This window comes from Canis lupus, chromosome 8 (assembly GCF_003254725.2).
Source record: "Canis lupus dingo isolate Sandy chromosome 8, ASM325472v2, whole genome shotgun sequence".
In the NCBI taxonomy this organism is placed as follows: Eukaryota; Metazoa; Chordata; class Mammalia; order Carnivora; family Canidae; genus Canis; species Canis lupus.
The window spans coordinates 46,821,891-46,837,375 of record NC_064250.1 but is presented as its reverse complement, the minus strand read 5'-3'; the positions used below and the strand labels follow the sequence as shown (position 1 = coordinate 46,837,375).

At 36.9% G+C, this 15,485-nt stretch overlaps 1 protein-coding gene and 1 pseudogene across 20 annotated transcripts in view; one reads left to right on the top strand and one right to left on the bottom strand.

The window, feature by feature from the left end:
• Nucleotides 1-15,485, top strand: part of NUMB (NUMB endocytic adaptor protein) — a 162,208-nt gene that overhangs the window by 69,196 nt on the left and 77,527 nt on the right. The window contains exon 1 of one of the 20 annotated variants that reach the window (XM_049113683.1): nt 14,621-14,643. The exons of the other annotated variants lie outside the window; for them this stretch is intronic. The gene's annotated coding sequence lies outside the window, so the exon portion shown is untranslated. Of the gene's footprint in view, nt 1-14,620; nt 14,644-15,485 lie in introns of those variants that run through there. 20 annotated transcript variants of the gene reach the window in all.
• Nucleotides 76-1,122, bottom strand: LOC112657367 (succinate dehydrogenase [ubiquinone] cytochrome b small subunit, mitochondrial-like; annotated as a pseudogene).

Below are 15,485 nucleotides of genomic sequence, written 5' to 3'. Positions count from 1 at the left end.
TATTTCTTCCTTATTGGCAAGTTGAATGGCATGATAGAGCAGAGGCTAAGAGATGTACAATCAATTTTCAAGGTATTAAGTCAAAAAGATCAGAGTTTCCCTAGCCTGGCCCACATCTTGATAGTTGAAATAACAAAGCCCAGCAAAGGTTAAAGCTGAGAATGCCAAAATACCTGCGTTTGCTTTCTGCAAAGCATCCCCTTGAACATAGTAATCACTTGTCAAGGCACCAGTGATTGTGGAGAGTGAGGGCTGCAGGCAGGGAGTAGTCCATTGCAGAGCTAGTTTCAAATAAGCAGCTGGAATTAGGCCCAGGAGCAAAACACTGACAACTCTTTCACCAGTCCAGTGGAGAGATGCAGCCTTAGAACCAGAATAGTGGTTGGGTGACAGGTGAATGTACTGTGTTCTATACCATCCTGGGGCAGGTTCCTGGAGAAATGCTGAAACATGAGCAGATCTGACCACTGGAATTTGGAGAAACAGAGCTTGGCCTCCTTGCACACCACACAGAATACTCAGCTTCCAGAGACTTACCATCTTTCTCCTGAAGGCTCAAGATCACTCTAACATAAGCATTTTTTAAAAAGTTTTACTTATTTTTATTTGAGGGAGAGCGAGCTAGTGAACAGTGAGAGATGGGAGGAAGAGCAGAGGGAGAGGGACAAGCAGACTCTGCTGGAGTGTGGAGCCCAATGTGGGCTCGATGCCACAGCCTGAGACTGTGACCTCAGTTGAACCCAGGCACACCTCTAAGCATTTAAAGCTATATATTTATAAGTGGCTCATGAGGTTTGAGATGGAATCTTTTTATTATTATTACTGTTTTTTTTTTAGAGGAGGAGGAGCAGAGGGAGAGGGAGAGAGAGAAAATTCCAAGCAGGCTCCATGCTTAGCATAGAGGCCAACACAGTGTTTGATCCCACAATCGCTAGATTGTGACCTAAGCCGAAATCAAGAGTCAGATGCTTAACTGACTGAGCTACCAGGCACCGCTCATTATTTTTACTATATGTATTTAATATTTTTAATTTGCTATTATAATTTTCAGTTATACTTGCTTTTTTATATTTTAATATATTTTTTTAAGATTTTATTTATTCATGAGAGACACAGAGAGAGAGAGAGAGGCAGAGACACAGGCAGAGGGAGAAGCAGGCTCCATGCAGGGAGCCCGATGTGGGACTCAATCCCGGCATCCTGGGATCAGGCCCTGAGCCAAAGGCAGGCGCTCAACCACCCAGCCACCCAGGCATCCCTATACTTGCGTTTTAAGGCCACAGCCTATGATTCACAAGTCAATTAGGAGTTTTGAAGTACATGGATTTTAAAATATTTTTTTAAATTATATTTAACACAGTTTTCAAAAAACCCAGGATTTTCAGTTTGGATCACAGAGCAAGACTCAAGTCTATGCTGTATATAAGAGGTGTACAAAGTGATTTAGAAAAACTGAAAAATAGGGGTCCCTGGGTGGCGCAGCGGTTTAGCGCCTGCCTTTGGCCCAGGGCGCGATCTTGGAGACCTGGGATCGAATCCCACGTCGGGCTCCTGGTGCATGGAGCCTGCTTCTCCCTCTGCCTATGTCTCTGCCTCTCTGTGTGTGACTATCATAAATAAATAAAAATAAAAAATAAAAAAAACTAAAATAAGGGGAAAGGCAAAGATATGCAAGGCAAATGAAAACAATTTAAAAAGTATGGGTTGCTCTATGAACTCTCTTTTTAGGGTTTTTTTCTCCTCTTCCTGATCAGAAACTTCAGTGAATAACTAATATTCCATATCATTGAGACTTTTTGAGACTCTTAGAAGACTGGTTTTAGGGCAGCCCCGGTGGCACAGCGGTTTAGCGCCGCCTGCAGCCCCGGGTGTGATCCTGGAGACCCAGGATGGAGACCCAGGATTGAGTCCCACGTCTGGCTCCCTGCATGGAGCCTGCTTCTCCCTCTGCCTGGTCTCTGCCTCTCTCTATCTCTCTCTGTGTCTCTCATGAATACATAAATAAAATCTTAAAAAAAAAAAAAAAGAAGACTGGTTTTACATTAATAACATTTTTCTTCTCTTCCCCTTCTTTTTCTTCTTCTCTTCTCCTTTCTCCTCTTCCTCTTTTCCTTACAATTCAATATCTCTGAAACTGGGATCCATCCTTCATATTGGTATGCATCTTACTACTGATGATATTTCACAGTTAATGAACTATTAATAATTAATGTTGGCAAAAAAATTAATGTTGGCAGAATCTTTTTCTTAGTGCAACATATCTTGCAATCTCTGATATCTTAGTTTTGGTGAAGTATACATTTTTACGTATATATCATGACTGTTCATTCTGCCCCATCCCCTACTTGAAATGCTCCTCTTTTTTGTCTTTCCTATCCTATACTTATGTCATTCAAGACCTTAAGGGTGGAAATAATCTTTAGTTTCTCATCGTGGTTCCTCTTCTTCCAGCACTTAGTGTAATATGTTGTTGAACACAGAGTTTTATTTATTTAACAATTAAGGGAAGTGTGTACATATAATGAATCATAGCGTGGGCTGTGGTATATTTATATTAGTGACCAATTTTTTAGCTTGTTGGTAAGAGGAGGTATACTTATGTTTTGGATAGAAAGAAGAGAATCCATTGATTCTTATACATTAAGCAAATTAGAGAATTTATTGGATCGAAGCTCAGTCATCTGGTAATGTTCAAGAATTTAACCAATGAAACAAAAAAATTTACAAAATATAAGCACTGTGAAGGAAATAAAAAGAGTAGTACAATATAGAATAACAGAGAATAGCATTTACAAAGAAGAAAAAAGAAGCCTTCATCAACGGGAAGACATTTAGGTTGAGACTTGATGTATGAATACAAGACAGAAGTTAGTGAAGAGTCTGAAAGAAAAGCATTACAGACAGAGGTAAATAAATAGCAGGCCCCAAGTGGGAAAGAGCTTTTAGGTAACTGAAAGGCTCATAGCTGGGGAGAGTGTCACCTCAAGGCAAGAGAGGCAGTCAGGAGCTATACCTTAATATGCTAACATTTACTCAGCATTTGTGGTCTGCTGGGCTCTCTACCGAGCACTTTTTTCTTGGGCAATGTTGAATTATTGTGCCATACTGAATTCTCAAGTGCTGAGAGTTTGAATTTAATTTGAATATGTGTTAGAAAGCCATGGAATTGTTATGCAGTGCTATGATCCATTTTACATTGTAAAAAATTACACTGACTACTTTGTACACAGTTGATCAGAGGAAGGCTTATAACTAGTCAGATAAGAGGCAAAGTTGTTTTGGACTGTGGTAGAGATAAAGAGCCATGGACCGATTTCCAAGTCTTGTGTTAATGGCTTGGATAAGGAGAGAGGATTGTGAGGGAAAGGGAGTCAGATCACAGAGGGTTAAAGAATTGAAGAGATGATGTGTACAGAAAATATGTGAAGTTATTTGTCAGTAAAGGGGAGCAGAGCTGTTTTTAACCTTCTTATTTCTATAATTTTTCCAGTGACATTTCTGTCTCTCTCTTTTAAAATCTTGGAATCAAATATATTTTTATTCTAGTCTGCCTCTCCAGATTCCAGCACCTTTTTCTCATCCCACACTTAACAGATGCTTAGAGGAGGGAAGTCAATGTAAAAGTAGGCTAGCATTCTCAGCAATTCTGCCCTTTTTCATCAGGATGTTCCTTGCTAAATCAGTCCTTGCTATATCAGAGGAAAACCGTTTTGTTTTATAAGTGAAGGTTTAATTCTTGAAGGAATAACATTTAATGAAGTCACTCATGTATATTTGTATTGTGGGGTTAGGGGTGATGGTACTTTTTTTAGGGGCGGTCATGTATAGTTTTATGTTAAGTCTTAACATGCCTTAAAAGGCAAAGGTGAAGATAGCTGAATTGCAAATTCAGTTCACCAATTGTTTTCTCAATTCGAAGGCAGGAGATCAACTAAAAGATAAAATTGGTTGCATAACTAACTGAAAGACAAAGTTCTCAGAAAGCTTTTTTAAAAATGTTTCTTTAATATTACAGTTTCAGTTTTTTTAAACCACCTTTGACTGCAGTTTTAAGTAGATAGGTTCTTTCCTAATTTTATGAAGCTCTAGTTTTCCCTTACTGTCTCTCAAGAGTGAATAAAGAAGCCACATATCAAGACCAAAGAAAGAATTTTGTGGGCAAGATGAGTGGGAAGATTAAAATGAGGAAGGCAGAGGGGCACCTGGGCGGCTCAGTGGTTGAGTATCTGCCTTTGGCTCAGGTCGTGATCCCAGGTCCTGGGATCCAGTCCTCCATCAGACTCCCCGCAGGGAGCCTGCTTCTCCCTCTGCCTGTTATGTCTCTGCCTCTCTTTCAGTCTCCCATGAGTAAATAAATAAAATTTAAAAATAAAATGAAATGAGAAAGGCAGAAACCGAAAATTAAAGTCAGATGATAGATAAGGATCATGAAATACTGTTTAAATCCACGGTTCTTAAATTTTTGGTAGTTACAGTATCCTTTGAGATTCTGATGAAAGTTAAACAATCTGGCCCAGAAAGTACATAGACACATGTACATTCAAATTTCTACATAATCTTAGGGTATTGCTAAATCTTAAGAGCTTTTAGGATGTACGATGCCCTGGTCAATAACACATGGTCTAAATGGCAATCAGGGCTTGGGAGTATGTGGCTGGAAAGTTTTGACATTCAAACTGCAACAGTATTCCCTTCTCAAATACCAATCTTCAGGATAGCCGAGATTAATTTGTTGTTTTTAAACCTCTGGTCTGATAAAAGAGAACAGTTTTTAGTTTTAGCTATTTAAAAATTAGAATAATCTGTTCTTAAAATTAGATATTCTAATTTTCTTAAAATTGTTCTTAAAATAAGGTATTATTCTATTCAGGATACCCTAACATAAATAGCCTATAAAAAAAAAAAGTTGAACTGGAATATCAACAAATTTCAAATTCACTGACTCCCTATGTATATATAGGAACTTAATGAATATTTCTTTTGGGAAGTGGGCTTAAAAAAAACAAAACCAGCCCTTTGTTCTTTCTACCTTTCCATGAATCTGTTTGTAAATTAATTTTTATTGCAAACCTGAACAGTTCACTATTCATTAAAAATTGAATGTTATTAATCCTGTAAGTTTAGTATTGGGCATTTTTATTTTACTATTGGTGATGATGCTATAGTTTGTTGCTGTTCATTTGGCTCAGTGCCTAAGTGGAACATTGAGCCAGTGATACAACTTAATAAGTTATAAATTGTTTCCTGTTAGACAAATTATGCCAGTTAGACCATTATTTAATGTACTCCAGAATTCTTAGGATTCATTGATTGAATAGGAGATTGACTAGATGACCTACTGCTGAATCCTTTGGCCATGCGGAGAGTCTAAGATTCCTTACATTGTTTTTACTTACTTGATGAGATAAAAAATTTGGGGGGCACCTGGGTGGCTTAGTTGGTTAAGCATCTGCCCTTGGCTCAGGTCATGATCCCAAGACCCTGGGATCAAGCCTTGTGTTGGGCTCCCTGCTCAGCAGGGAGTTGTCTTCTCCATCTTCCTCTCTCCCTCACTCATGCTTTCTCTTCCCTCACTCACTGTCCCTCTCTAGCTCACACTCTTTCTCTCTCTTAAATAAATAAAATCTTTAAAAATTTTGAAAGACGGATTTTTCTTCACTCTAAATGTCATTTATAACTTGAAAGCACATTACACATCCTAAGAAATAGAAACCAAAGAAAGAAAAATCCAAAAATGAAAACTTTATGCTTGTGGTACAATATTCTACTTTAAGGTAATGATGGTTTAATACAGCATTTTTAGCTTAAATTTTAGTGAGTGAACAAAAACATATTTTTGGCAGATGGACAATCAGTGCATTTTTTTCCTCATAACTTTCCCTGTAGAATTCTGGAATACAAATGTGAGGAATAATACAGTAGAATTGTATATATTCACGTTCAACCATCCTTGTTCAGGGAATAGTAAATAAAAGAGTTAAAAGCAGTTAAATTGGGGCACCTGGGTGAGTGACTCAGTTGGTTAAGCATCTACTTTAGCTTAGGTTATGATCCCAAGGTCCTGGGATCAGGCCCATGTCAGGCTTTCTGCTCAGCGAGGGGCCTGCTTCTCCCTCTCCCTCTGCCTGCAGCTCTGCCTACTTGTGCTCTCTCTCTCTCTGTCAAATAAATAAAATCTTAATTAAAAAAAAAAAGCAATTAAATTTAAATTTAGATTCTTTTTGCCATTCTATTCCATGATTTTCTTCTCTACAGTGTTTTTGTGCCTCCCATAGTATAAGGATGCTATGTGATTCTGGTACTACATAGATGCTTTTCTCATGGCATAGCTCCTGAGCATAAGCCAGCTACTTTAACTGTGTTCAGTTGAAAGTAGCGAACTGTTCCATACTAGGAAAAATCTCTGGTTGTGTTGGATTTATTGCAAGATAGTGTAATACTATATGGATGATTTAAAGTATTCCCAATATAATTTTGAATTTATGTGACTTTTGCTTTTAGTGCTTTATTTATAAAGATTTTTATTTATTTTCCATGAGAGACACAGAGAAGCAGAGATATAGGCAGAGGGAGAAGCAGGCTCTCTGCGGAGAACCCCATGTGAGACTCAGTCCTGGGACCTGGGATCACAATCTGAGCCAAAGGCAGACAGACACTCAGCCACTGAGCCACCCAGGCATCCCTAGTGCTATCTTTAAAATAACCCTGTGAGATTAGAGTCTCCTGAAAAAAAGAAGTTGAGCTAATCTAAGGAAATACATGAGTTTACTTTTGTTTTTCATGTGTTCAAAATGATACCTATGGTTTTATATTTTAGTTTATAAATTACTACATTTGGAGCTAATTAATGCTATTGTAAAAATCAGAGTAATTTTACCATTTCGGCTAAGTTAGTTCTTTTGTTTGTTTTTCTTATAAGGAAACAATCTTAATGTCAGGATCAAGTTTCCTGAGTGTGTCTTTCATATCTCCTATGTATATAAAATTTGTGCTATAGTTTTGGGTTGTTGATTCTTTTTTCATAGTAAACTTTCTAAAGCATATTCTTGTCCATTCTTCCTTACAATTTATATACAAGAAGCCCCTCTTGTATATAAATGTATATAAAAGTTAGAGATGGTGTTGTGACTATAGAACAAAGAAAAGCAAACAAATATAATGTTGGAGGGGGAAAAAAGCTCTAGAAGAAAAGTTCCCATTTCTCTAAGAGTTCTAACCATAAAGGCCATTCAAAAGCCTTTGATCCATTCCAGATTTTGTCTGGACAGACTAAATTTCAGTGACTTTATTATTTTTTTTAATAGAAGTGAGACTTTTATATAACTACGTGTGATTTTTCTTTTTTTTTCTTTTTTAAGATTTATGTATTTATTTGAGAGAGGGAGCACAAGTTGGAGGGGCAAAGAGAGAGAGAGAGAGAATCTGAAGCAGTCTCAACACTTGAGTGGTGCCCCAATGTGGGACTTGATCTGACAACCCGAGCTGAAACCAAGAGTTGGTCACTTAACTGACTTCGCCACCCAGATGCCCCAGTGATTTATTTTTTTTACTGTTTATTAGATGTCTCTTGATTATGTGTGAGTATGTATTTCTGTTTCTATACTTGCCAATTCTATCCTCAGTTTCAGGAAGGATTTTATATGACTTGCTTTTCACTTAATTGAAATTATAAAATAGTTGATATACCCAAAAGAATTATAAAGTAGTTGATATATCCAAAAGAATATAATGCAGGGTGTAGAGCATAATGAAATGAAAACGTGTGCATCTCCAGCTCAGCTTAAGAACATTACTTAACATTTGCATTATAGGGATCCCAGAAAGAGAAGAAAGAGAAAGGGGGACAGAAAATTTATTTGAAGAAATAATAGCTGATGGCTTCCCAAATGTGGGGAAGGAAACAGAAATCCAGATCCAGGAAGTTACAGAGAGCCCCCAACAAAATCAACCCACAGAGGATACATAGTAATTAAAATGGCAAAAAGGAGTGATAAGGAGAGGATTTTAAAAGCAGGAAAGAAAAGAACATAGCCACAATCAAGGGAAACCCCAAAATGCTGTCGGCTGATTTTTCCTCAGAAGCTTTGCAGACCAGAAGGGAATGGCATGATATATTTAAAGTGCTAAAAGGGGAAGGAAAAAAAAAAAAAAAAACCCCCAGCCAAGAATACTCTTTCTAGCAAGTCTGTTATTCAGAACAGGAGAGATAAAAGAGTTTCCCAAACAAAAGTTAAAGGAATCCATGATCACTAAACTAGCCCTACAAGAAATGTTAAATGGGAGTCTTTGAGCGGAAAGGAAAGACCATAAGCAGGAGTAAAAGTAGGAAGGACCAAGGCAGTAAAATTAAGTATATCTTTAAAAATCATCAAGGGATTTGCAAAATAAAGGATGCAAAGTATGACACCATATACCTAAGACATGGTGGGGGGTGGGTAGTAAGGAATAGTTTTAAACTTAAGTGACCATCAACTTACTATAGATTGTTATGTGCCTAAGAGGTTATCTACAAACCTAATGATAACCACAAATCAAAAACCAGCAATAAATATACAAAAAATAAAGAGAAAGAAATCCAAGTATATTGTTAAAGAAAGCTAGCAAACCATGAGAGAAGATAGCAAGAGAAGAAAGGAACAGAGAACTACAAAAGCAACCATAAAATAAGTAACAAAAATGGCATTAAGTACATACCTATCAATAATTACTTTGAATGTAAATGGAGTAAACACTCCAAAGACATAGGGTGACAGAATGCATAAAAAACAAGACCCATTTATATGCTGCCTATGAGAGACTCATTTCAGACCTAAGGACACATGCAAATTGAAAGAGAAGGGATGGGAAAGCATTTATCATGAAAATGGAAGTGAAAAGATACCAGGGAGGCACCTGGGTGGCTCAGTCAGTTAGGGATCTATCTTCAGCTTGGGTCATGATCCCAGTGGGTCATGATCCTGGCGTCCTGGAATTGAGCCCCACATCTGGTCCCCTGATCAGCAGGAATCCTGTTTCTCTTTCTTCTTCTGCTGTTCCCCCTGCTTGTGCTATCTGGCACGTGCTCTCTCTCTCCCTTTCCCTTTCTCTCTCTCCCCGTCAAATAAATAAATAAAATCTTAAAAAAAAAAAAAAAAAAAAAAAAAGCAAGCAAGCCAGCCAGCCAGGATAGCAATACTTATGTCAGACAAAGTAGATTTTAAAACAAAGACTATAACAAGAGACAAAGAAGGACACTACATAATCATGAAGGGAATACTCCAACAAGAAGATATAACAATTTATGACCCAGCAGAGCGCGCTCAAATATATAAAGCAGCTAATAACAAATATAAAGGAAGAAATCAATAGTAATACAATAATAGGGGACTTTAAAAATTATTTATTTATTCATGAGAGAGAGAGAGAGGCAGAGATATAGGCAGAGATACAGGGCAGAGGGAGAAGCAGGCTCCCCTTGAGGAGCTTTATGTGGGACCTGATCCCAGGACTCTGGGATCACACGCTGAGTCAAAGGCAGATGCTCAACTACTGATCTACCCAGGTGTCCCCAATAATAGGGGACTTTAACACCCTACTTACATCAATGGATACATCATCCAAATAGAAATCAACAAGGAAACAGTGGCTTTGAATGACACATTGGACCAGATGGAGCTGGCAGATATATTCAGAACATTCCATTCTAAAAGAACAGAATACACATTCTTTTGGAGTACACATGAAACATTCTCCAGGGTATATCACATATTAGGCCACAAAACAAGTCTCAACAAATGCAAAAAGCTGAAGTCATAACATGCATCTTTTCTGACCACAGCACTATGAAACTAGAAATCAACCAGAAAATTAAATCTGGAAAAAAAAATACAGATACATGGAGGTTAAATAACATGCTACTAAACACTGAAAGGGTCAGCTAAGAAGTCAATGAGGAAATAAAAAAATAATACATAGAGACAAAACAAAAACATAATGGTCCAAAATCTTTGAGATGCAGCAAGAGCTATTTTTAAGAGGGAAGTTTATAGCAATATAGGCCTATCTCAGGAAGCAACAACAAAAAAAAATCTCAAACAACCTAATTTACACCTCAAAGAACTAGAAAAAGAACAAATGAAACTCAAAACCAGTAGAAGGAAGGAAATAATAAAAAGAGTGGAAATGAATGAAATAGAAACTTAAAAAAAAAAAAACAAAAAAACAGAACAGATCAATGAAACCAGGAGCTGGTTCTCCAAAAAGATCAACAAAACTGATAAACCTTCAGCCAGACTCATCAGAAACAGAGAGAGAGAGAGGACTTAAAATCAGAAATGAAAGAGGAGAAATAACAATAACACAGATATACAAAGGATTATAAGAGAATATTATGAAAAATTAGATACCAACAAATTGGACAACCTAGAAGGGATGGATAAATTCCTACATACATGTAACCTCCCAACACTGAATTAGGAAGAAATAGAAAATTTGAATAGATTGATTACCAGCCATGATATTGAATCAGTAATAAAAATTCTCCCAAGAAAAAAGTCCAGGACCAGACAACTTCACAGGTGAATTCTATCAAACAGTTAAAGAAGAGTTAATACTTATTTTTCTCAAACTGTCCCAAAACACAGAAGAAGAGGGAAAGTTTCCAAATTCATTCTGTGAATCCAGCATTACTCTGATACCAAAACCAGATAAACACACTATAAAAAAAAGGGAATACAGGCCAATATCTCTCATGAACATAGACAAAATAATCCTCAACAGAATATTAGCAAACCCAACAATACATGAAAAAAGTCGTTTACCACAATCAAATGGGATTTAATCCTGCGGTGCAAGAGTGCTTCACTATTCACAAATCAATCCACAAGATACGTCACATCAATAAGAGAAAGGGTTAAAAAACATGATCATTTCAATAGGTGCAGAAAAAGCATTTGACAAAGTACAACATCCACTCATGATAAAAACCCTCAATGAAGCAGGTTTAGAGGGAATATCACCTCAGCATAAAAAAAGCCATATATGGAAAAACCCAGAGCCAACATCCTACTCAATGGTGAAAAACTGAGAGCTTTTCCCTTAAGATCAGGAACAAGACAATGATGTCCACTCTCCCCACTTTTATTCAACATACTGTTGAAAGTCCTAGCTACAGCAAGGAGACCAGAAGAAATAAAAGGCATCTTTTTAGTAAGGAAGAAGTAAAACTTCACTCTTTGCAGATGACATGATTCTATATGTAGAAAACCCTAAAGATTCCACCAAAAAACTACTAGAATTGATCAACGAACCCTAAAGATTCGACCAAAAAACTACTAGAACTGATAAATGGGATACAAAATCAGTAATACAGAAATCTTTTGCATTTCTACACACTAATAATTAAGCAGCAGAAAGATAAATTAAGACAACAGTCCCATTTAGAAATACACCAAAGATAAGAAAATACCTAGGAATAAACTTAACCAAGGAGGTGAAAGGTTTATACTCTGAAAACTATCATACGCTAATGAAAGAAACTGAAGATGACACAATGCAATGGGACAGACATTCCGTGCTCATGGATTGGAAGAACAAATATTACTAAAACGGCCATACTACCCAAAGCAACCTACAGACTGATGCAATCCCTATCAAAATACCAACCGCATTTTCCACAGAACTAGGACAAATAACTCTAAAATTTGTGTGGAACCAAATTCGGCTGCTGAGTAGCCGAAGAGTGTAGAGGAAGAACTACTACAACTCGTGTAGAGTTGTGTGGAACCAAATTCGGCTACCGCTGAGTAGCCGAAGCAGTCGTGTAGAGGAAGAACAAAACTAGAGGGATCACAAACTTAGGTTTCAAGATATGCTACAAAACTGTAAACATCAAAATGGTATTGTCTGGCACAAATATTGACACATAGATCAATGGAACAGAATAGAAAACCTGGGGGAGCCTGGGTGGCTCAGTTGGTTGAGCGTCCAGCTCTTGATTTCAGCTCAGGTCATGATCTCGGGGCCCTGTGATTGAGCCCCCTTTTGGGCTCTGTGCTCAGCAGGGAGTCTGCTTGAGGATTCCTCCTCCCTCTGCCCCATCTCCTGCTTGCATGCAGGCACCTGCTCTCACACTCTCAAATAAATCTTTTTAAAAAATACACAATTCAACACCCCAAAAAACAAGTAATCTAATTAAAAGGTGGGCAGAAGACATGAACAGACATTTCTCCAAAGAAGATACACAGATGGCCGACACATGAAAAGATGACAACATCACTCATCATCAGGGAAATGCAAATCAAAATCACAATGAGATAGTACCTCACACCCGTCAGAATGGCTAAAATCAACAACACAAAGAAAAACAAAAACTGTTAGCAAGGATATGGAGAAAGGGGAACCCTGTTGGTGGGAATGCATACTGATGCAGCCACTGTGGAAAACAGTATGGAGGTTCCTCAGGAAGTTAATAGAATTACCCTGTGATCTAGCAATCATATTACTAGGTATTTACCCAAAGAATACAAAAACACTAATTCAGAGGGATACATACACCCCTATTTTTATTACAGCATTATTTACAATAGCCAAATTATGGAAACAGTCCAAGTGCCAACAATAGATGAATGGATAAAGAAGATGTAGTGTTTTATACAATGGAATATTACTCAGCTAGGAAAACAAATGGAATCTTTCCATTTGCAACAACATGGATGGATCTAGAGGGTATAATGTTAAGTGAAATAAGTCAGTTAGAGAAAGACAAATACCATATGATCTCACTTGTTCAATTTAAGAAACAAAAGAAATGAACATATTAATAAAAGATAAAAATAATAGATTTAACTATAGAAATCAAGCTGATGGTTACCAGAGGGGAGTTCAGTGGGGGCATGGGTGAAATAGGAGAAGGGAATCAAGAGAATACTTATTATGATAAGCACTGATAAAATGTACAGAATTGTTGAATTATTATATACCTGAAACTCATAGAATACTGTATATTAATATACCTGGAATTAAAATAGTAAAAAAGAATTAGAGCATTATTAAAACTTTGAAGTCTCCACATGAATCTTTACCAGTTATGACTCCCTTTCTTTCCGTCAATAACATTTCCCTTAATTGTGTTTATTGTTGTCTATTTTCTTCATAGTTTTGGTAATTATGCATATCTGCCTAAATACTATCTTGTTTAGTTTTGCATATTTTTGAGAGACTGTAATGTCAAGGGTCTAAGAGCACAGATTTTCATGCCAGTGGTTCTGCCATCATGTGATTAGGGCATATTACTTCTCCATGCCTCTTTCTTCATGTATGAAATAGAGATTAAAAATAGAATTTACTTGGGGCATCTGGGTGGCTTGGTTAAGTGTCCAACTCTTTCTTGGTTTTTGTTTTGTTTTGTTTTTTAATATTTTATTTATTTATTCATGAGAGACACAGAAAGAGGCTCAACCACTGAGCCTCCCAGGCAACCCCAAACTCTTGGTTTTGACTCAGGTCATGATCTCAGGGTTATGGGATCAATCCCTGTATCAGGCTCTGCACTCAGCACAGAGTCTGCTTATCCCTCAGCCTCCCCCTCTGCCTCTCCCATCTCTCTTTTTTTCTCTCTCTGTATCTAAAGTAAGTAAGTAAGTAAATAAATAAATAAATACAATCTGAAAAATAGAATTTACCTGATAAGCCTGTTGTGAGGATTAAATGAGTCATTATAAGCAAAGTGTATGGTGTATAGTGGCTATTACATGGGCAGTATTGTCTGAGTGTTTGTTGTTAATATCTATATAAAGCAATCATAAGCAATTTATTTCCCTCCTCCTTCAACATTGTGAGATTCATTCATGTTATATGCTGTAAACCATTCATTTTTACTTCTTTTTCTCTTGATTAATTTGTTTTTTGTGATTTATTTTTTATTGAGGTAATCATTTTTACTTCTGAGTAGTATTCCGGTGAATATTCTGTATTTCTTCTGTAAATGGATAATTAGACTCTAGTGTTATTGTTCTTTTACTCTTCTTTTACTAACAACAAACAATGCTACACAGGCATTATGTTGTACACCTTTCTGTGCCCATGTGTAAGAGTTGCTCAGGGATGTATACCTAGAAGTGGAATTGCTGAGTTGTAGGAGTATGTGTGTCTTCAACTTTCCTAGACCATGCTAAATTACTTTTCAGAATGGTTGCACCAATTTATGCTTCTATTAAGGGAATAAGAATGCCTATTGCCCCATATCTTATTGTTTCTTTCTTAAATATTTGCTAAATGGAAAAAGATAAAATGACATATGGTGTTCTGATTGGCATGTTTCTGATTACTACAGAGGTTTGAGTATTTTCTTCATGTATTCATTAGTCATTTCTTTTTCTTTGTGAAATACTTCTATTTTGTGCATCAGTTTTGCATTGATATTCTATTTTAAACTGATGATTTATTTTTTCTTAAAAGTTCTTTAAATGTTAGGATACTACTATTTTGTTTATATATGTAGCATATATTCTCCTAATTTGTAGCAAATCTTTCATTTTCAGATGGATGAACTTTCACAAACATTTGTAGATTAAATTCTTTTGTTAGGTTAGTGTCTTTTTTGGCATAAACAAGGTTTATGTATAAAATACAGTTTCCAGAGTCCTTAATCTGGACTTTTAAAAAGTAAGGCTTTTGCAGCCACCCAGGCTGCCCTGTGCCATTAATTCTTGGTCTTTTTAGTTTTATTACATTTTTCCAATAGATAAGACCATTTTTAACTTGTGGCTCAGCATGTGAAACAATTACTCTTCTTTATATTTAGAGAATTTTGTTTGCTTAAAGACATACTAGTGGTATACCTTACATGACTGAATTGGCCACAGAAGATGATTCTTTTAGGAATTTTAACCTTCTTTGTTGTTGAATATAACAAGTCAGATGAACTTTTGCTTACCAATTAAGTTTTTCTTAGAATTGACTTAAAAAGCATTCCTTTATTTGAAGTTTTATTTTGCCATTTTTTTATTTGTAATATCTTCTAGGGAGCATTTAGGTTTTTTTTTTGTTGTTGTTATTTTTTGTTTTTTGTTTTGTTTTTTTATAATAGTCACAGAGAGAGAGAGAGAGGCAGAGACATAGGCAGAGGGAGAAGCAGGCTCCATGCACCAGAGACATAGGCAGAGGGAGAAGCAGGCTCCATGCTCCATGCTCGAGCCCAACTGTGGGATTCGATCCCGGGTCTCCAGGATCGCGCCCTGGGCCAAAGGCAGGCGCCAAACCGCTGCGCCACCCAGGGATCCCAGGAGTTGATCCTATAATTAGTTTGTCTCTTCCCTTTAATGTGAGCTTCCTGTGGTTTAGGGGCAGTTATTTTTTCAAGTGGGCTCTACACCCATTGTGGCCTAGCATGAGGCTTGAACTCAAAACTGTAAAATCAAGACCTGAGGTGAGATCAAGAGTTGGACATTTAACCGACTGAGCCACCCAGGTACCCTAGGGATAGTTAATTCTTAAACAATCTGTAA